The sequence below is a fragment of the Bidens hawaiensis genome, unplaced genomic scaffold, assembly GCF_021521415.1.
Source record: "Bidens hawaiensis isolate Kalapana, Puna unplaced genomic scaffold, B.hawaiensis_p1.1 tig00016462_1, whole genome shotgun sequence".
Classification (NCBI taxonomy): Eukaryota; Viridiplantae; Streptophyta; class Magnoliopsida; order Asterales; family Asteraceae; genus Bidens; species Bidens hawaiensis.
The window spans coordinates 219,632-243,939 of record NW_027492510.1 but is presented as its reverse complement, the minus strand read 5'-3'; positions in this window follow the sequence as shown (position 1 = coordinate 243,939).

Here is a 24,308-nt window from a genome sequence, read left to right as displayed (position 1 = left end):
ACTTGCACTTTCCACTGATTTGTAAGGCCCCGTTACCGGTGCTCTACATTGGACGTTGGATTTACTCATAAACACAGTTCTAAATATCAGAGTTAATTAAAACTTTCACGGAATATAAATCTTTCATTAAATATTACATATCACTTCATAAGCATGTCTTAAACAAACATTCTTGTCTTTCAAGTTAATCATCAATAAACATAAAAACATCTTGAGTCTTCAGATGCCAGCCTCTTATTCTACTGCCATGTGCCCCGCTCAAGCTAGCTACCTCATTCTACTCACCTGCGTGCATACTAAAAGTCAGCTACGCTGAGTGAGTTCAAGTTAATATGAGTACCATACAATACATCCATACACTTACTTATATACGCACCCGAAGGTACATATACATACATAGCTACTTACCTTTCTTCATAAGTTCATACAACCATACTTTCATTCTTTCCTTTAGTACATACATATATACATACACCTCATCCTATAACCTTCGCGTATATTATTAGGGTTTGTTCCCTACATTCGCATATATTATTAAGGTTTGTTCCCTACATTCGCAGATATTATTATGGTCTGTTCCCTACATTCGCAGATATTATTAGGGTCTGTTCCCTTCATTTGCAAATATTATTAGGTTATGTTCCCTCTCTAAGCATACCTTCCATACATTTCTATACATTCATAACTATAACCTTCATACATACATATATCATTTATACATCATATATATCAATCATATCTTTAAACTATCACTTGACGGTACATGCAATATCCGAAGATCGTTCATGCATCGTCAAGCATCCATTCATACATAAATCATATAAGACATACACTTACCATGTAAGGTAAGTGTATTAACTAATCACATCGAGTATACACACATCCCCGAAAACATAACAAGGAATGGGGCTAGAAACTCACCTGGATCCGGTTACGTTCTTTGTTAATTGTTATTCCTCTCTTTAGATGGGCTCGGCTAACTGTACAATAATTAAGCGTATTAATACTTGTCCTAATCACAGTATTCAGGTTTCACCAGAAATGGCTAAGTCTGGTATATTCTATTGGAGGGTCTAATCCATTAGAATACATCGTACTTAAACACACATCATATTCAGTTACCCTTGTATTCGAATTGGCTCATTAGATTACAATTATATTCGAGTGTATATATGTATTTGAGTCATCAATGTATTCGAGTGACCATATTGTATTCGAATCATCAATGAATGCGAATGACCATATTGTATTCGAGTGTATATATGTATTCGAGTCATCAATGTATTCGAGTGACCATATTGTATTCGAATCATCAATGTATGTGAAAGACCATATTGTATTCGAGTCTAGCCATCGTATTCGAGTAAAGCCATCGTATTCGAGTATAGCCATTGTATGCAAATGCATACATTGTATGCAAGTGTTTATATTGTATGCGAGTGACCTGTGTATGAATCATAGCTTCTATTCAAGTTCTCATGTATTCGAAATTGCCTTGAACCCATATTGTATTTGAATAGGACACTCTGATGTACAAGGGGATTGTATGCGAAACCCCATTGTATTCGAATAGTCCTCATGTATTCGAATACGTCCACCAGGCCACTGTACACCCTTTATTTTTATTGTCTTAGTATATTTTAACATCTAGGCCCTTATTAAGGCACCATATTACTCCTTAAACGTTTCTATATCATTCTTTTCCAAAGATCTCGCTCGGGTTTCATAAAGTTGGAGGATTTATTGGTTTGAATACATTTAAGCTAAGTCTAGGGTTCCAAAAGAACCATACATATCAACGGGGTTCTTAAGTTCATATTCATCATCAAGTTTGTAACTTTATGATTCATTTAGGCCTGATTTACACTAGGGTTTAGTTTTAGGGCTAACCGTTCATAGAAACGTAATCTTTAAGCGTAAAGGACATACCTTTTCGCGTTACAAAGCTACAGTTTAGCTTCACTAAGCTCTCACGGATCGTATCTAGCTTGTATAACCAAGATATTCAAGAATCTAAGCTCGGTTTGGTCTTGGATCCACCCCTCAGTCGCGGCCGTATAGTATGAGATGTGTGTGTGTTTTAGAGTGTGTAGGGAGGCTAGGAAGATGAGAATGAGGGGTTTAGGGTATTAGGGAGGTTTAAGGAAGTATTTATACTCTCTTAAGCCCATGGACCTAAGGCCCATCCCATCCCTTATTCCATCTTTCCCCACCCAAGTCCATATTCTTTTGTTATATTTAATCTTAATTAAATATTTACTCACATTTAAGTAAACGAACATCATTTCCTTTTATTTATTTTTATAAAATTTAGGATGTTATAAGTCTTCTCTCCTTAAAGAGGTTTTGTCCCCGAAACCAATCTATTACTAAAACAAATCTTGGTAAAACTTGCGCATCTCTTCCTCGACTTCCCATGCAGCATCTGATCCTTTGTGATGCTTCCATATCACTTTCAGTAGGGATATAACCTTGTGACGGAGTTGCTTTTCCTTGAGGTCAATTATCTCTGCCGGTTGCTCAATGTAGTTCAATCGTTCATCAACCTCAATATCTACCAATGGCACATGAGACGTGTCATCAGCCAGACATTTCCTCAGATGAGAAACATGGAAGGTTGGATGAATTCCTTCTAACTCTTCAGGTAAATCCAGCTTATAAGCCACTTCACTCACATGATCTATAATCTTAAACGGTCCAATGTACCTTGGACTTAGCTTTCCTCTCTTCCTGAAACGAATAATTCCCTTCTAGGGCGAGACCTTAAGCATAACATTGTCACCAACGTTAAACTCATTTCGTCGTCGCCGCTTATCCGCATACGACTTCTGACGGTCTTGAGCAGCTTTCATTCTTGCCTTGATATGATCTAACCTTGACGAGGTTTCTTGAACAACTTCCAAACTTCCGAGCTCTTTTTGACCAATCTCCCCCCAACATACAGGGGTTCTACAACGTCTTCCATACAACATTTCAAACGGTGGCATACCAATGCTTGAATGGTAGCTATTGTTATAGGAGAACTCTGCCAGATGCAGATGATCATCCCAACTTCCTCCAATGTCTAAAACACAAGCACATAGCATATCCTCAAGAGTTTGGATCGTCCTTTCGGACTGTCCATCTTTTTGAGGATGATACAAAGTACTGATGTTAAATCTTGTTCCCATAGCTTCATGGAACTTCTTCCAGAATCTCGAAGTAAAGCGAGTATCTCTATCGGACACGATCGACAGTGGCACTCCATGCTTGGTCACAACTTCTTTTATGAACAAACGTGCTAACGTTTCTGACGAGATAGCCTCTCGTATAGGCAGAAAGTGAACACTTTTGGTCAAACGGTCCACTATCACCCAAATGGTATCATGATGCTTAGCTGTACGAGGTAGCTTAGTTATGAAATCCATGGTGATGTGTTCCCATTTTCATTCAGGTATCTCCAAAGGCAGCATCTTCCTATAAGGCTTCTGATGTTCGGCTTTGACCTGTAAACAAGTTAAGAACTTACTGACATAATCTACTACATCATTCTTCTTACCTGGCCACCAATAGTCCCTCTTCAAGTCTTGATACATCGTAGTGGATCCCAGATGGATTGAATCTCTTGACTTATGAGCTTTAGCTAAGATTCGACCCCTAAGATTTCCATAGCGTGTAATCCACATACGGTTAAACCTAATCTTAACACCATGAGTGTTCTCCATCATCTCGTCTTATTGTCCAACAATTCTTTCCTTCTTCATTAGTCTATCACCTGCCTGCACCTCAGACTGCACCTTGATAATTTCTTCAAAGAGATCCGAGCTAACAATCAACTTATACAACTTCACTGTTGCAATGACTTCCTCATTCTTACGGCTTAGCGCGTCAGCGACCACATTAGCTTTTCCAGGATAATACTTGATATCGCAGTCATAGTCCTTTATCATATCTAACCATCTTATCTGCCTCATGTTTAATTCTTTCTGCTCGAAGAAGTACTTTAAACTTTTATGATCTGTGTAAATAGTACACTTAGTACCATATAGATAATGTCTCCACATCTTAAGAGCATGCACTACTGCTGCTAGCTCTAAATAATGTTTCGGATAAGTACTTTCATAAACTTTCAAATGTCTGGACGCATAAGCTATCACTTTTCCTCGTTGCAACAACACGCAACCTAACCCACGATGTGAAGCATCTATACAAACAACCAAATCCCCGTCACCATCGGGTAAAGCAAGGATTGGAGCTTGCGTGAGTCTTTTATTTAATTCATCAAAAGCTTCCTCTTGGAACTTACCCCAGCTTAACACTACAGACTTTCGGGTCATACCGGTCAATGGTGCATCTATCTTGGAGAAGCCTTCGATGAATCTCCTATATTAGCCAACCAATCCTAAGAAGCTTCGTATATCCGTCGGGTTTTGCGGAGCCTTCTATTTCGTTATTGTTTCAATATTGGCTGGGTCCATGGTAATCACTTTAGGATTGATCACGTGACCTAGAAACTGCACTTCTCGCAACCAGAATGCACATTTCGAAAACTTAGCGTACAACTCTCTTGCTTCAACATCTCCAATACTTATCTCAAATGGTCAGCATGGTCAGACTCACTCTTTGAATAAATCAATATGTCATCGATGAAAACGATGACCGACTTATCCAACATCGGCCGACATACCGTATTCATCATGTCCATAAATGCTGCAGGAGCATTCGTTTGACCAAATGACAAAACGAGGAACTCGTAGTGTCCATACCTCGTCCAAAACCACGTTTTAGGGATGTCTGCCTCTTTCACTTTTAGCTGATGATAGCCTGATCTGAGATATATTCAAGAGAACCAACTCGAACCTTGCAGTTGGTCAAACAGATCATCAATCCATGGCAGCGGATATCTATTCTTCACCGTAAGTTTATTCAACTCACGATAATCTATGCACATTCTCATACTTCCATCATTCTTTTTAACAAACAACACCAGTGCACCCCACGGGGAAACATTCGGCCTTATAAAACCTTTGTCGAGGAGTTCTTGTATTTGGGACATCAATTCTTTAATCTCGGAAGGCGCTAGACGGTAAGGCGCTTTTGCGACGAGCTGGGCTCCTAGTATTAAATCTATCTGAAGTTCTATCTCTCGCTCTGGTGGCAACCCCGGAAGATCCTCAGGGAATACTTCTAGGTAGTCGCACACGATATGAACATCTTTCATTTCTTTCGTCTTGGCCGTAGCTTTGACAACATATGTCAGGTAGGCACCGCACCCAGGTCGTAACAAACCTTCGGCGTTGATCATCGAAATGACATTAAGCCCTGAACTTTCTTTGTCACCATACACCGTAACCCACTACCATCCAAGGACTTTAACCTTATTATCCTACTCTTACACACTATATGAGCTTTAGACTCAAATAATCAATCCATTCCCAAAACTACATCGAACCCTCCTAAGGTCATCACATACAGGGTAACACGGAACTCACGTCCCTCTAACTCTATCTTACAATTCATAACCATTTTTATAATTTTAACCGAGGTGTCACTAGCTGTTTCTACTATAAAGGTTTCAGACACACGACAATATTTCATTTTGGCAAACTTACTGAATGGTGTAGTTACAAAACTTTAATTTGCACCCGAATCAAACAATATTGAAGCAGAAATACCGTTTACTAGAAACGTACCAGTCACGACATATGGAATTTGCTTGGCTACTCTTGAGTCAGCATGTATGACCTAGTTCTTGGTCTAGCCTGATCAGTATTCTTCTTCTCACTTCCTCCAGCTTCACCGCCTGTGCAAGTCCTCGCTAGGTAACCAGTCTGACAGCACCTATAACATGCGGGCTTTGCATGGCAATCCTGAGCAAAATGCCCCACCTTCCCACATTTGTAACATGCATTTGACCCTAACCTGCATTCCCCACCATGGTATTTTCCACACTTATGGCACACATCAGAACTAGTGCTCCACTTGCACTCGCCACCGTGTATCTTATCGCAAGTCTTGCACGACTTCTTCTCCCACACCTTTTGTTTCTTGTCTGTGTGGTTCCATAACTGGGTACCGGGTAGTTTAGCATGATTGACCCACTTCTTATACTTCCTCTCATCCCCCACTACAAGATCATCCATTGCCAAGTCATCATAAACCACCTCAGCGAGTTCCACTGTTGAGTCAAACGTAGCAGGTTTATTTGCCCTGACTAGTGTACGGACATTCTATGGCAGTCCTCTTACATAGAACTTGATCCTCTTGGCCTCGGTGTTAACCATATCAAGCACCAACCTAGACATACGTTTGAATTCGGTAGTATACTCACAGTGCGTCATCCTTCCCGCCTTCAAGTTCAAAAACTTCATTTTCGCCTTTCTACCTCAGCATCAGCACAAAATCGTTTCATGACCATCTCCTTCAGGTCATCCCACCTCATCTCTTTAATCTCATCCTGGGTCATCTTCTGCTCCACACTTTCTGTCACACCCCAACCTACGGCGGAAATGGCGAGGCGTGAATTGATTGCTCACGGCTTTTCAAATGTTACTATCATGCAACATTAAATGTGGCAATATCGATTAATTATAATTAAATAATCATACATCAAAGTAACCAAAGTGTATGAATTAAAATTTAAACAAATAAAACAAAATTCAATATTCTAATTCTTCTGTCTTCTTCTCTAGCATGAAACCCTAAGTTCTCTTCAAAATAAACTAGAGAATCACATCACACGACAACCTGCATATGCGTTAAAAATAAAAATAGATTTGTCAACACAAGGTTGAGTGAGTATAACACCAGATTTGTGACACTATAATAGTAATAAATAAAAGTGCAAACTGTTCCTGTGAGCTATACAGATAAGCCATAGCACATAACAATCAAACAATTATAAAGAAAGGGCTGAATCAATCCATATAAATGGACATTGGTTACTAAGCAAGGAATAAACCAGGCCATAAAAATGGACATCGGTTGCCGAAGTAAGAAATAGCGTTCAAATAAAGCAAGTAAGCAAATAGCAAGTTAGGCAGACTGATAAACACACAAGGATAAATAGTTGCGTTTAAATACTATATAATAGAAAATATCTATGAACGCATATGTCCCCAAAACGGTTAAAATAGGTAAAAGAAGGGGAGTGATTACTCACCTTAACGGATGAACGGAGGATCAAGTGATGATGTGAAAAAGTAACAGTTAAACCCCTTTCGGGATGCATCGACAAGGATTCCTAGTTAAATATAATAATATAGATTACTTATAAAGATATAATACGAGTAATGGATTTAAGATTTCAATGATTAAAGTTAAGATTGGAATTATAGATTTAAACGGTTGATTTCTACGGATTATTTGTTATTAAAAAACAATATTATTAGTCATTATTTAATAATAGAATCGTTTGCTTATCCTATAATCTACTTAGTTTAAATAAATACGAGTTGAATATAATATAATTATTTAAATAATATTTAACTAAATATCAATAAATTATAATTGTGTACATATGTAAATATAACTTGTAATATATTAATTAATCTAAGAGAAACGTTAAATTATATTCATCACATTATATAGATATATTGGACTATTCAAGAAAATCATATTTTATAAAAATAATTAATATGATTAAAATACAATTGTTATAATTTTTAAAGAATAATATATATATATATATATAAAACAATAGTGATTTATTATTATATAAAAATATACTTATAATACATATATATATACACACATATAGGGGATGGATCTTGCGAGAAGTAATATTAGAGCGAGAAGTGGATCTCATCCATTGATTATATTAATCAATGGTTTAAAATACAAGATGGCATTTTTGTAATTATGTAAACTATTTGAACAGATGTTTATACCTAAAGGGGCAAAATCGACAAAATAATTTAAGCTTACAAAAGTAACGTCTGGAACCCATTATTCACTCCCAAATTGCTCGTCGTCACTCCTAGCGTGAAATTCGTCTCTGCATACGAAATTGATACACAAAATCTACATCTTTAACTAGGGTGATTCGGTTTACTTCTGTATAAAAGGCAATCGCCGGTTGTTGTTACTAAAGCGTAATTGGGGAATTTTGTATACGCTATGGTGGCCAAAACCTATGTAAGGATTCAAGGTATGTAGTATCATTTATGGTGTTTGTTTGAATCAAAGTAACATGTATCTAAACTAAATGATGATTACATTCTGATTTCTTTTAGTTGTAGTTCATCAGCAAGCCCTACACCCAATTATTGTGTAAAGATGTAATATAATTGTGTAGGGTAGATGGTATAGTTAGTATTACTACAAAAAGAAGTCAAATTTGTGTGAATGAGCTATTGAAATGGTTGGTTGGGTAAATTGGTGTGTATTGATTTGGGAAAACTATGGTTTAAAAAAATAGTTGGGGGAAATTTATTGGATTTTCACTATAATATTTTTTTATGAAAAGTCATACATGATTTTTTTAGTATAAACTCACACTATTTTTCTGTTAGTGTATTGATATTTATGCGTATATGGGCAGGCTGTGTAGGATTATTTGCAAATAATGTGGGTTGTGTAAGATTATCTGCAATGGTCAACAATGTTTGGTTAGTGTAATGATATGTCTGCGTATCTGTGTAGGCTGTGTAAGGTGTATCTGCAAACTGTGTAGATGTTAATTTGAGTATACATTATGTTATGTGTAAGCTTTGTATGGGTCATTTGCAAATTGTGTATGTTGTTTAGGTATTAATTTGAGTTAGAATTATGTTACGCGTAGGCTGTTTACAAGTTAAATTTGCATAAGTGCACTTAATGGTTGTGTAGCAATATGTTAGCTGTATATGCCTCTATTTTTCTAGTTAGTGTAACGGTATGTATGTACATAGAATGACCCTACACAACCATTAAAAAATTCTCAAAAAGTTTCTACATTGTACATTGTGAATAATATGATGATCTTTGTAGGTGGTATTACGAACAAGTATAGAATATGTAGGTATATTATGCATCTTTCTTACAATGACAAATTTCAACCTAGAGATAGCAAAATGAACGGATCGCGTAACATATCTAATTTAATTTTAGTACATGTCAAGTTGGGTTTGCTTGCCACCAATGTTTTTGTTTTTCTTTCTTTTGCTACTGCATAGTTGTTGTGCATGAACGGATATTTGTTACTGTGCAGGAGCGACCATGGTAGTTGTGTATCCAAGCTGTTTAAATATTTAATGAACTAAGTAAGAATAATGTAGCATGTCTAGGGGTGTATGCAGTTTGTTTTCTGTGTAGGGTTAATGGACCTGTTGTGTAAGTAATTTGTTACAACGTAGGGTGACTGTGGTTGTTAAAATAATTAATGAATTAAATATAAATAATGGGCATATTGTGTAAGTATTTGTTTTCTGTGTAGGGTTAATGGGCATTTTGTGTAAGTAATTTGTTTTTTGTGTAGGGTTAATGGGCCTTTTGTGTAAGTAATGTGTTTTCTGCGTAAGGTTAATGGGCCTCCTCTATAAGTAATTTGTTACTATACAGGGGTGATTGTGGTTGTTGTGTGTGTAGTTTTTTTTAATTTGATAGATTTCTAATGAATTAAATATGAATAATAACTATATTATAACAATAATAAAACTATTTTCAGATTTTAAGTGATTTAATATTAGAACATGAATAAGTGTACTCAGTGAAATGTATTATGTGTAGGACTATGCATGCTCATGTGTAAGTTCCCGCGTGATTATGTGTTGGACTATGTAAGGCAAACATATATACGTGCCTGATGAGATTTTGTGCAGGATTTATTGTGTAGGAGTTATGCTATAGATGAATTCCAATTACATAATATTATTGTGCATATTTGTATAAGATGTTTTGTTTTTAAGTTAAAAATATTTATATTTTGTTGGTCAGAATATGTTACTTTGTTTGTATTTTTATGAAATACGTGTATTAACATTATTTATTTTATTTGTCTTAAAAATAGATGGAAAGGCATATGACGCTTGAAAATATTCGAAACACAAGAAGGGAGGCTTGAAAGGCATTGATCTTTATTACCCGTTTATAGAATTTGGATAATTGTACTCTTGATTTTAATGGAAAGTTGTTTATTCTATGTCGATCAACAAAATGCATTTCTAGATTTTGTAAATTATGTTATGTAATTTAAGGAAAATCAACAGGATTGGGAAATCGATCAGTCCATTATAATTACGATATCTTAGTGTTTGAATATTGATTTGGATAATTTGATCCATACAATTGGAAAAATAAAAATATAAAACAAGGAAAACTATTTCGCTTGAATTAATTAACAAAATTAATCTTAGTTTATTTGATAATATCAAATAGATTCATATAATGGAGATATGCATAAAATAAGAAAAAAAAATCGATGTATGTTTGCGTTGTTGATAAATTGTAAAGAGGAAGAAATTCATACTAAGAGTTACATTATAAATATAGTTCAAATAAAAAATTAAAAAAAGAATGTGTAACTCTCTAACATAAGTATTAGCTACCAAAAATAAAAAGACACACAATTTACTAATATACCCACATCATTAAATAAATCAAAATATTAAAAGAAAATACATGATTGGTTGATATTACTTCTCGCACTTCTCGATGTAAAAAAAACTTCTGAAATGATCCAATACCTATACATATATGCATATATATATATATATATATATATATATATATACACGAAAGTCGACAAGAAACATAACTCCAAGTTATCAGTTTTAAAAAAAATAATGTTTATTTAATCTTTATTATTTAATTTATAAAACCTTAGAAATCCATTAAAACCCTTAAAAGAAAATTAAAAATAAAAGCTGCCATTGCCGGGACTCGAACCTGGGTGGCCAGCTGCTCCAGAGTTTAACGTGCACACACCCAGCCAACTGAGCTGGGTGTTTCAGTTGTATTATGTGAAAACAATTTCTTTTATACAGAAAGCAATTCATCCCCAAAGCCTCCTATAAACCCTAACAAACCAAATTGATACATCCGTTGGTTTGTTGTTCAATCAAAGATAGGGCTTTTGAAATTAACAAAAAACCGATCATTGAAACATAATTAGCTACCTGTGATGATGAAGGAACGAAGGCTAATTGGGTCAAAATAGTGATGGCTAGACAAGGTTACGAAGCCGCTTCAGAAGGTTGTAAAAATCAAATTGATTATGGGCTTATAGCATGTTGATGGTTAGGAGGTTGTAACTGGAGGTTTAATTAGATTAATATGGTTGTTCAGATGTCTAACAAAGATGGGATCGAGTCGGCGAAGTATAATCCAAAGAACGAATCAAATTTTGATTGATTGTATATAATTAAAGTGTCGGTGATGTCTAAATTGGAAAGATTAACATTATTATTGATTCAATTACCATGTACAACCCGAGGATTAGGGCACAAGAAAGAAAACGGGTATATGGGTTACGAGTCATGGGTTCCTGGTCATGGGTTTAGTTCATGGTTAGGATATATTATAAGAATTTTAGTATATATTGCAGAAGAGACCCTAGAGTATGAAGAGGTTAATACAACTTGGTAAAAGTTTAGTTTATGGACAAAATTGTAACATCTTGGAAGTTGTTTTAAATATGTTATATAATTATTAAAACTAATATTAATAGAATATTATTACTCGTTTAGACGCGGTATAAAACTTCCGAACATGGGCCGGGTTCTATGAATTGAAAAATCCGTGTTGTTACACTTTCTCACCAGTACATAGCTTGATCCCCAAACGATTGGGTGACATACCCCACTGCTTGGTCGGGACGGCACTCGCTAATTCGGATAACCTTGTCCATCACGCTTATCCATTGGAGAGTAGCGATTGCATATCCCAAAACAGCTAGCTTCGGTGGGTCGCAACCTTTGAATGACTTATAGTTACACCCACCTCGGCCTCTCTTTCAGTCATCAACCTTCATAGATCGAACTTCATGTAAGGCCCCGTTACCGGTGCCTTACGTTAACGTTGGATTTACTCATAAACACAGTTCATAATATCAGAGTTAATAAAAACATTCGCAGAATAATATAAAAGTCAACCATTCATTGCAAACATCCATAACTTGTCTTTCAAAAACATAACATAAAGCATAGTATTTCAAACATCACGACATATCTCCAGATGCCAGCCTCTACGGATCCTGCCATGTGTCCTCCTCAAGCCAACTGCCTCAGTCGATTAGCCTGCGTGCATACGAAAAGTCAGCTATGCTGAGTGAGTTCTAGTTAATCATACGACATTCAATACATTCATAACTACGTACTTCCATACGTACTTTATACTTTCGTAATTCGTTCATAATATACATACATACCTTCATACTTTATTCGAAATTCTACTTTACATTATTCTATTCTGCCTCGGATATTATCCCTTTTTCTGCCTCGGATATTATTAGGGTCCGGTCCCTTTTCTGCCTTGAGTATTATTAGGGCTCAGTCCCTTTCTGCCTTGAGATTTATAAAGGGCTCGGTCCCTTTTCTGCCTCGGATATTATTAGGGTCTGGTCCATGTCTACGTTGAGTATTATTAGGGCTCAGTCCCTTTCTTCTGTACCTGACTATCTCTTACATTCATTCATAACATGCATATATATCATTCGTACATTATACATAACATTATACCTTGATAGTACGTGCAATATCCGAAGATCGTTCACATACCGACAAGCAAGCATTCATACCTTATATACATATCATTCATATCTTCAACTATCACCCGACGGTACATACAATATCCGAAGATCGTTCACGTACCGACAAGCAATCATTTATACATAATCATATAAGGCATACATTTACCACTTAAGGTAAGTATATTAACTAATCACATCGAGTATGCACACAGCCCCGAAAACATAACAAGGAAAGGGGCTAGAAACTCACCTGAAGTCGGTTACGTTCACCGTTAATACTTATTCCTTTCTTCAGTTGGGCACGGCTAACTGTATAATAATTACATGCATTAATTAACTATCACTACTCATCTCGCGTTTCTAGTCTAATTATAACCCTCAACGAACGGGGGTCCGGGGGCAGCACCTATGGCAGCGGGGTCTAGGGGCGGAAGCCCCTAGCAGGGTCCAAGGGGCAGAGCCCCTGGTTGGGGTCGAGCTGTCTTAACACATTTTCCATTAGCATTTTAAATCATTAATTAATTTGCTACTTAAAAGTTCAAGGGCTTCTTTGTCATTAAATCATTCTTTTTCTAAGTCCAGGACTGTTCTGTCATTCTATCAAACTTCTAGTTCGTTATCGGGTTCATAACGAATGACCCATTCGTTACTTTTATAACGAATCAAACCGGTCCATGTAACGAATTGGACTCCATAGCGAACTGGTTCTTTGACCAATTGAACCCTGTAGCGAATGACCCCTCAGTAACGAATTGAACCGTCTAGTTCGTTATCTTCCTTTAACGAATAAGTATAACGAAATGAGGTTAATTCGCTGTCTTTTCTATAACGAATCAGGATACGAACTAGGGCTAGTTTGTTAACCTTTCATTAACGAATTCACTTGATGAATCACCCCTAGTTCGTTAACTCTCTGTTAACGAATTAGGGTTAGGGTTTGTCAGAGAATGTCAGAAACATTCTCTGACATCCTTAAATACCCAGCCACCTTTCCGGCGCCGTCTTTCGGGTGCCGCCGTGCCGGAAAACCGGGCGTTGGCCGGAAAAACGTGTTTCAGCGCCGTTTTCACCGTTTTTCGTCCCGTTTGATCCAGATCTGAGATAGGGTGATCCCTAGGCTCATCTTTCGTTCGGTTAATACCCAATTCCACCCGGGTCTCGTGACTTTAACGGTTTAAAGGTGTCGGCTCGTCGTTTCGCGATTATATCTAACGGGTTTAAGCTCATACAATATCATACTATCATACCTTGGATCGGGATCGGTTCTTCTTCTATGTTTCAGCTAGAGAGAGGGAGAGCTTAAGTGTGTGTTTTGGTGGTGTATGGAATATGTGTGAAATGAGAAATAAATGGGTAATTAAGGTTTATATATTTATGGATCATGGGCTTAAGCCCATGTCTTTTCTTCTTTCTTTCATAACCCAAGTCCATAACCCACATCCATTAACCCAACACTAGCTCAACTCATATTCTATTTATCTAAACCGATAACGACCCACTATAAAATAGACGAAATTTATTTTATTATTATAACCGAAAGTAGGATGTTACACTTCACTCAAGTCACCCTTCTCTCCTTCGTCATCTTTCTTACCATTCTTCCCTGATATCTCAGCAGTTCTTGCGTGACTTCCAGAAGACTTTTCAGGTTGCAGGTTCTTCATTGCCGCAGCTACAGCTTGAGAAATGGCAGCTTGAATAGCAGGGTCAAGTTGATACCCTTCATTCTGGATTGGTCCTCGCAGAGTCTCACTTGGCCCTTCCAGAGAGTTAAAAATTGGTTCTTCAGAAGGTCCTCGAACCCTACGTGGCCTACCACGACGTCCCGTACGACCTCCTTGTCCAGCAACTTTTCTAGCTCTAGCCATTCGTATTCTATAAGGAAACACAAACGCCATCACTCAAGGAACTATTTAGTACAAGGATAGTAAGGCTAACAGGTAATAACAGTTGCCCGTTGTGATTAGCTGATCACGTTACTCTCTATGTCCTATACACTTCCCTTTGTGAGTCCACTTGTGCTATTTTACTTCTAATAGTTAGACAATCAAACAGTTCATATCATCATATACTCCTATCCCTAGCAATTTAGATAGCATTAATACATTCTTTATCTAGCAATTAAGATAACATCATACCTCGTTCTCTAGAAATTAAGCTAGCATTCATTCATCATTCTACTTTACATGTGAAATTAATCATATACTTTACCTTTACTTAGCTTGCTTGAGTGACACATGGCTTTCATTAACTGGCATCTCCTTTCTTTTCTTACTTTAATCTCATTCTCTGTTCGAGTCTAAGCATGTAGGATGCTTAATTCTCTCGAACTTTGCTCTGGTACCAACTTGTAAGGCCCCGTTACTGTAACATCTCGGCCTCTTGTACCACCAATATTGTCCGCTTTGCCCCCGATGGTTGCCCATCCGGGAACTCACGGCTTTGTTTTGGTTGCCCAGGTAGAGACTTCCCAGGTGGTCACCCATCTAAGTACTACTTCCATCTAAGCACGCTTAACCGTGGATTTTTCATGTGCTCCACAGTCAACTAATCCCAAAACGCGTTGGTGATTGATGAGGCAGGGCATTTACATATGAACCAAGGATCTCTCTTGTCCACGGACGATGTGAGATTTGCCTAAGAGCGGGACGATGTTGTGTTTGCCAAGGGTGTTACAAACAACCCCCCTTTGGACTCATCGTCCTGGATGAGGCATGTCCCATCATCCCGAACGACACAAGAGTGGCTTTGATACCACCTGTAACATCCGGCCCCTCGCATCACTAATATTGTCCGCTCTGCCCACAAAGAGCTCACAGATTTGTTTTTGGTTGCCCAGATGGAGACTTCCCAGGAGGTCACCCATCCTAGTACTACTTCCACCTAAGCATGCTTAACCGTGGAGTTTTCATGTGCTCCACAGCTAACTAAGCCCAAAACGCGTTGGTGATTGAAGAGGCAGGACATTTACTTATGAACCAAGGATCTCTCTTGTCCACGGCCGATGTGGGATTTTCCTAAGAGTGGGACGATGTTGTGTTTGCCAAGGGTGTTACAGTTACCGGTGCCCTACATTGGATATTGGATTTACTCATAAACACAGTTCTAAATATCAGAGTTAGTTAAAACTTTCGTGGAATATAAATCTTTCATTAAATATTACATCACTTCATAAACATGTCTTAAACAAACATTCTTGTCTTTAAAGTTAATCATCAATAAACATAAAAACATCTCGAGTCTTCAGATGCCAGTCTCTTATTCTCCTGCCATTTGCCCCGCTCAAGCTAGCTGCCTCATTCTAATCACTTGCGTACATACTAAAAGTCAACTACGCTGAGTGAGTTCTAGTTAATACGAGTAACATACAATACATCCATACACTTACTTATATACGCACCCGAAGGTACATATAATTACATAGCTTCTTACCTTTCTTCATACGTTCATACAACCATACTTTCATTCTTTCCTTTGGTACATACATATATACATACACCTCGTCCTATAACCTTCGCAGATATTATTAGGGTATGTTCCCTTCGCATATATTATTAGGGTCTGTTCCCTACAATCACATATATTATTAGGGTCTGTTCCTACAATCACATATATTATTAGGGTCTGTTCCCTTCATTCGCGGATATTATTAGGGTCTGGTCCCTTCATTCGCAGATATTATTAGGGTCTGTTCCCTCTCTAACCATACCTTCCATACCTTTCTATACATTTATAACTATAACCTTCTTACATACATACATCATTTATACATCATACATATCAATCATATCTTTAAACTATCACTTAACGGTACATGCAATATCCGAAGATCGTTCATGCATCGTCAAGCATTCATTCATACATAAATCATATAAGACATACATTTACCACTTAAGGTAAGTGAATTAACTAATCACATCGAGTATGCACACAGCCCCGAAAACATACAAGGAATGAGGCTAGAAACTCACCTGGATCCGGTTACGTTCTCCGTTAATCGTAATTCCTCTCTTTAGCTGGGATCGGCTAACTGTACATTAATTATGTGTATTAATACTTGTCCTAATCACATTATTCAGGTTTCACCAGAAATGGCTAAGTCTAGTCTATTCTATTGGAGGGTCTAATCCATTAGAATACATCGTACTTAAACACATATCATATTCAGTCACCCTTGTATTCGAATTGGCTCATTAGATTACAATTTTATTCGAGTGTATATATGTATTCGAGTCATGAATGTATTCGAGTGACCATATTGTATTCGAATCATCAATATATGCGAATTACCATATTGTATTCAATTGTATATATGTATTCGAGTCATCAATGTATTTGAGTGACCATATTGTATTCGAATCATCAATGTATCCGAATGACCATATTTTATTCGAGTCTAGCCATCGCATTCGAGTATAGCCATTGTATTTGAGTCTAACCATTGTATTCGAGTATAGCCATTGTATGCGAATGCATACATTGTATGCGAGTGTATAAATTGTATGCGAGTGACATGTGTATGAATCATAGCTTCTATTCGATTTCTCATGTATTCAAAATTGCCTTGAACCCATATTGTATTCGAATAGGACACTCTGATGTACAAGGGGATTGTATGCGAAACCCCATTGTATTCGAATAGTCCTCATGTATTCGAATACGTCCACCAGGCCATTCTACACCCTTTATTTTTATTGTTTTAGTATATTTTAACATCTAGGTCCTTATTGAGGCACCATATTACTCCTTTTCCCAAGATCTCGCTCGGGTTTCATAAAGTTGGAGGATTTATTGGTTTGAATGCATTTAAGCTAAATCTAGGGTTCCAAACGAACCGTACATATCAACGGGGTTCTCAAGTTCATATTCATCATCAAGTTTGTAACTTTATGATTCATCTAGGCCCGATTTACCCTAGGGTTTAGTTTTAGGGCAAACCGTGCATAAAAATGTAATATTTAAGCGTAAAGGACATACCTTTTTAACGTTACAAAGCTACGGTTTAGCTTCACTAAGCTATCACGGGTCGTATCTAGCTTGTATAACCAAGATCTTCAAGAATCTAACTTCGGTTTGGTCTTGGATCTACCCCTCGTTCGTGGTCGTATAGTATGAGAGGTGTGTGTGTGTGTGTTTTAGAGTGTGTAGGCAGTGTAGGAAGATGAGAATGAGGGGTTTAGGGTTCCCATATTTATACTCTCTTAAGCCCATGGATCTAAGGCCCATCCCATCCCTTATTCCATCTTTCCCCACCCAAGTCCATATTCTTTTGTTATATTTAATCTTAATTAAATATTTACACACATTTAAATAAATGAACATCATTTCCCTTTATTTATTTTTTATAAAATTTAGGATGTTACATGATTCCCTGTGGAGACGACCTTACTTACCCGTACTATTTATAGGTTTTTAAGATTAAAAATACTTGTTTTTGATTAGAGAACGACATCTACATCATATACGAGTAGACGTTCCTTTTTTATAAATATGAATATATGTTACTTTTATGGGCATGATAGTGTATTGTTATGGACAGGACATGAACACAATAAAGGACTAAAAGCGTATACTGTGTTTAGGGCACGTGTTGTTATGTTATGTGGTCTGGTTATAGATACAATGTATTAACTGATAGATAATATATGTGTAATGTGATTCAATTATGGATACAATGGTAATGTGGTATAGTTATGGATACTATGGTAATGTGGTCCAGTTATGGATACAAGGATAATATGGTCCAGCTATGGATACTATGGTAATGTGGTCAGTTATGGATACAATGAGAATACGGTCCAGTCATGGATACAATGAGAATACGGTCCAGTCATGGATACTATGAGAACGTGGTCCAATTATGGATGCAATGATAGGTGGTCCAACTAGGGATACTAAGTGTGGTAGCTAATAAGTATGTGCGTACTTGTGGTATGATTGCATGGTATGGTAGTTGATGAATGTGTGTGTGGGTGTGTGTGTGTATACACGTTGTGTGATTGTATGGTCCAGCTATGGATCTAGTAGAATAGATAGCGTATGTGAATGTTGTGGATGCTCCAATATGAATAAAGAAGACAATGGTAAAACCGTAAATGAATGCGTTAGAAATAAGGGTTATGTTAAATGTATCTTTGGATACGAAAGAGCCACATGTCAATTCTTTAAAATCGGTCATTTATGAAAATAAATAAATGTTAGAACTCACTCAGTGTGTAGCTGAATTTTAGTTTGCCTGCATGTATTGTTGATGACGTGGCGAGCTTAAGGTGTGTTTGTGGCTATCCATATTGAAGGCTTAATTAGAGAAATAAACTTTAATGTAAAAGTTTTAGTTTCCGCTACAAATTGTACGAACTTACGATATGTTAAAACGAGTTTATGAGTAAATCCAACGTCCAGTAGGGTGCCTAGAACGAATTTGCAAGATACATGAAAGGAACATGGTTTACCTAGCATGATCTGGATTAATATTGTATGCACTGGAAGTGGTTTAATTATCCAACTACATTGCGAGGTCAATCCACACGTGGTGACCAAAAATATCCAACGGAGAGTCTTCAAGCGATTGGGGTTTTTCGCCAATGTTGGCATTTTTTGAAAGATCCTGTCGTTTATGGACGTCGGAAAAAATGAGAGATGTTATGTATACATGTAACATATTGCATAATATGATTATAGAAGACAATGGAAGAGCAATATGTTAATATTATATACTGGGGGACGTTCAACAAAAAACTGAAGCAACTATGGAGGAGAGAGTCCAAAATGTGTGTGCATTGCATTCAAGTGAGATACATAATTCACTTATGGCGGATTTGGTCCAACATGCTAGTCGGTTTGGCCAATTCAAGACGAAAGTGAAAACATAGCGGGCGAAGATAACGAGGAAAGTGAAGATAAGTTTGCAGGAGAAGATGAAGAAGATGAATTTGAGTTCGAAGAAGGAGGCGAATATGTTGAAAATGAGTTTAAAGGGAAAAATGAAGACGAAGAGATTAATTTTTAGTCTTTGTTTAAATTTAATGTAAATTTTAGTCATTTCATGAATTGTTATTTGCATTATTTTTAATTAAAAAAATGAAGGCAAATTGGAAATAAATAATCTCACCTTTTGGATATTGACCGATAATAATCTCACCTTTAAAAATCTCTGTCAACGGTCCAATTTTTTGACTATTTTTCCCTCAGTGAACCTCAGTTAAAAAAAGCTTAACGTCGTTAAGTTTTTATCCGAATTTCAAATCGATTTTTTGAGACTTTTGATTGGAAAAAGGATAAGATTTGACTAAACGACAAAATAGTGTTTCAATTCGGGTGTTTGAATTTCCAATTAACAAAAATCAAGCCATTTTAAACGAGATAAGTTTTACATAAATCGACTCGTATATTTCAGATCAAAAGCCATAAAACGTCAATTGAAATTCGGAAAAATACTTAACTAAACTAAGTGTTCTTTAACGGGGGTATATTGAGAGAAAAATTGTCAAAATGTTGGACGTTGCGGGGACTTTTAAAGGTGGTATTATTATCGGTTAATTAAAAAATGTGAGATTCATTATTTTCAATTTGCCAAAAATAAATAATAATTATAATTATAATTATAATAATAATAATAACAATAATGAAAATAATAATAATAATAATAATAATAATAATAATAATAATTAATAATGAGATAATTATTGGAAGATGATTCACTCACTACAACATTTTGTTATAAAAACCTATGCGGTGACATGACGCAAAACGCCGACACAAAGGCTCCATTAACTCCATATTGTACGGTCTAAGAGACATGAATATATTAACAAACAAAAGTAAAAAAAGTTTTATTTAAAAAGATATTAAGTTTAGTCACACCAAATCGCCCTATGTACGTAAATAAAATAGTCGTGACGCGTCTAAAAAGATATCGAAACGTGTTAGACATTGATAACAACTATGTGTGGTCATATCAGCCATTTCGTTAACCTTCATAGTTGATTTGTTTGAGACTTTAGCTTTTCCTACACTTTAGTTTTTGTTTCCACTTTCGTTTACCTAAGTCATATCTATACTTATGCTTTGCATAAGTTTTTGCTTGGTTGTACATAACTACATATTGATATGGGAGTGTTTAGGCACTCTTAAGGGAGTTTATGTTAATTTTAGGGAAAATTTCTAAAATAGTCTATTTAGACTAACGTTTTTCATAAATAACATACGTTTTCAAAAAACCTTAAAACTAACCTATTTTTTCTGTCGTATTCGACCGAAACAAGAACGGATCCAATGGATTAGTATAGCCTATAAGATGTTGAGACACGTATTCAAATTTTCCAGCAGATCCGACGTTTTTTTAAGCTATCCGACGGATTCGTGTTATGGGCGACGTAGTAGTAAACAGTCGGATCCGATGGTTCGAACATGCTTCCGTCAGATCCGACTGTTTAATTTGTCCGTCTAAAACTAAGCGAATTTCAGTATGGATTTGCTTGATTTTGTGGATAAATAAGAAAGATGGAGATGAATGTTGGTTATGAAGGTTTAGAGGTTGAAAGGTAGAATATGAAGAATTCCATCGGACCCATTAAAATTCCGTTGGATTCGAGGGTTCTATAAAGAATTCCATCGAATCCATTAATACATTGACATGCGGCAAGGATTTAAAGGCCCAAGAATTCTGTCAGATCAGTTCTTCTTTCCATCGATTTCAACGATATTATTAGGCCATTTAGAAGATTTATGTAGAACATGTAATATTTTGAAAACTTTCGGTCAAACTAGACTATTTTTGGGGATTCTCCTATAATTTAATTGATTGCATGTACTTTTCAATCGTATGCACTACTACTAGGGGTGTTCAAAAAAATCTGAATCTGAATCCGAATTTTTGGATTGTGATTCGGAAGCAGTTTTGAAAATTTTCGGATATGAATTATCCGAAAACTTAAATTTATTAAATTTTTTTGAATTATTTCTTATATATTTAAACATTTGACTTATTGACTTTGTAAGGATGTCTCACTCTACAGTTATCTAGTTTACCCTAGACCCAAATTTTGGATGTTCGATTTGGATATCCGGATTTCAGATACGGATTCGGATAGTAAAAATCACTATCCAAAATGTTCGGATATCTGAACTTGAACACCTTAACTGTCACACCCCAACCAAAGGTGGAACATGCTGGGGCGTAATGTATTGATTTGTCAGTAGCTCAAAAGACACTAATTAAAGCGTTAATAATTATTTAACTTCATTAACATTAAACAAGTACACAAATTCAATAATCGTAACAAATACATCATAATTTTGTTATTTGAATAGATATCTTAAGGTCAAACTATTGTCTTCAATCTTGAATAATATCAACTACTTGTACCTGTAACATGTATGAAAATAGAGTTTGTCACACAAATGTTGAATGTTGGTGAGAATACATAAGTTTTAGTTTTATATATATAGAGAGAGAAATCACAATTCATATGTAAATGATGAGTATTACAATTCTTATGTAAATGTAAACAACTAAATAGATGTGAACCCATTCTTATTGATACGATATCAAAGTACTTGGGTAAATGTATGATCATACTAGATGAGGATGAGATACCAATCACCAAACATAAAATAAACAATTAAGCACATAGAGCATTATCATAGAACATGCAATAATCACACCTAAACATACATTGAATTGTGTTTTGAATAGATGTGGGAATAAAATATAAGTAAACTTGAATAAGGTATACATGTTACCCCCAAAATATAAGCCCCCGAACCCGGTAGCCCTACTTTAACATCGGATTTACTCATAAATGCAGTTTTTACAATCAGAGTTAATTAAAACTTTCGCGGAAACGTTAACTTAGATCATTCGTTACAAAACATTAAATATTTTCTTTGAAACCATAACACAAAACATTATATTTAAAACATCATTTCTTCCATTTTCGGATGTCAGCCGTTCAATCCATGTCATGTGCCATCCTCATGCTAGCCCTTTAGTCAGATCACCTGCGTGCATACTAAAAGTCAGCTACGCTGAGTGAGTTCTAGTTAATCAAGCAACTTACCATACAACCACTACATGCATTTATATACATGTCCGAAGACACATAGTCGTCTATCTAACCTGCCCACCTCTCCACTAACCTCTTATTTACTCCTACAGCTTAGCCACTTGATTACGGAAGCACATTGAGGCTTGCCCTCCCACGTACTTACGTATTGCCACTTATTTAATGAAGGCACGTGAGGCTTACTCTTCTATGTACTATCGTCATGCCACTTAATAACGAAGGCACGCATATGCTTACCCTACCACACGCTCACGTTATGCCACTTTAATAACGAAGGCACGCATAGGCGTACCCTACCACGTACTATCGTCATGGCACTAAAACCATTACTAGACCCCTATCCACTTCTATCACACTCTACTTCTACTTGTCTATAACACACTTCCTATTAGTTCATTATCTACATAATAAGCAAGTCACATCGTAGCATTCATACACACTAATAACCACTTGGCAATCACTATCCTTGGCGATACGTGCAATATCCGAAGATCGTTCATGAACCGACAAGAATTATATAATAGGTACCTCGTATATCATCTATAGCATACACTTACCACTTAAGGTAAGTGTATTCACACTTCACATCGAGTATGCACACAGCCCTGAAAACATAACAAGAAAAATGGGGCTAGAAACTCACTTGAACTCGGTTACGCTTTCCGTTAATAGTTATCCCTTTCTTGAGCTGTGCGCGACTAACTGTTTAATAAACACAATATCAAATACCGCTCTAGTTGTGCCTAACTGTTTGCTTAATTAATCTTAAACGTCTAAGCCGGTTTTACTTCATTGAATCTTTACCCGGTTAGTTAATCGTTACTCGTTAACTTTTAAAGGTATCTTTCATAAATTAATAAAGTCCAAGGGCTACTATGTAATTAACTCATTCTATCACAAGTCGAGGGACTATTCTGTCATTCTTTTAAACTTCTAATTCGTACCAGTCCCTTAACGAATGGGGTTCATAATGAATGAACCCATTCGTTTCTTCGTAACGAACTAACTATTATAACGAATCAGCCTTTATGGCGAATTTGCCACTAGTGAATTGGATCTTATACGAATCGGTCCTCATAACGAATTGGACCTAACGAATTGGTCTGGTTAACGAATGACCCCTATGTAACGAATTGAACCTTCTATAGAATGAGGGTTCATTCGTTATATCTCCGTTAACAAACTACTTAACGAACAGCTTCTAATTCGTTAATTCCTTTTAGTTAATGGTCATAACGAATTGGGGTTACTTCGTCATCTTTTCCTGGCGAATTGGTATAACGAACTGGGGTTAGTTCGTTAGGTTCCCGTAACGAATTAGGGTTAGGGTTCTGACATTTCGTCAGATGTCACATCAGAACATTCCCCGATGTGACTCAACCTCCGACGCCGCATTTGCCCGAAAAACGGGATCTCGCCGGAAAAGCGAGATTTCGCTTGTTTCACCACCATTTTCACCATTTTTCATCCCGTTCGATCCAGATCTGAGCTAGGGTGATCCCTAAGCTTATCTTTTGGTCGGTTTATACCTGATTTGTCTCATAACTTTAACGGTTAAGGTGTCGGCTCGTCATTTCGCGACAAGATCTAACGGG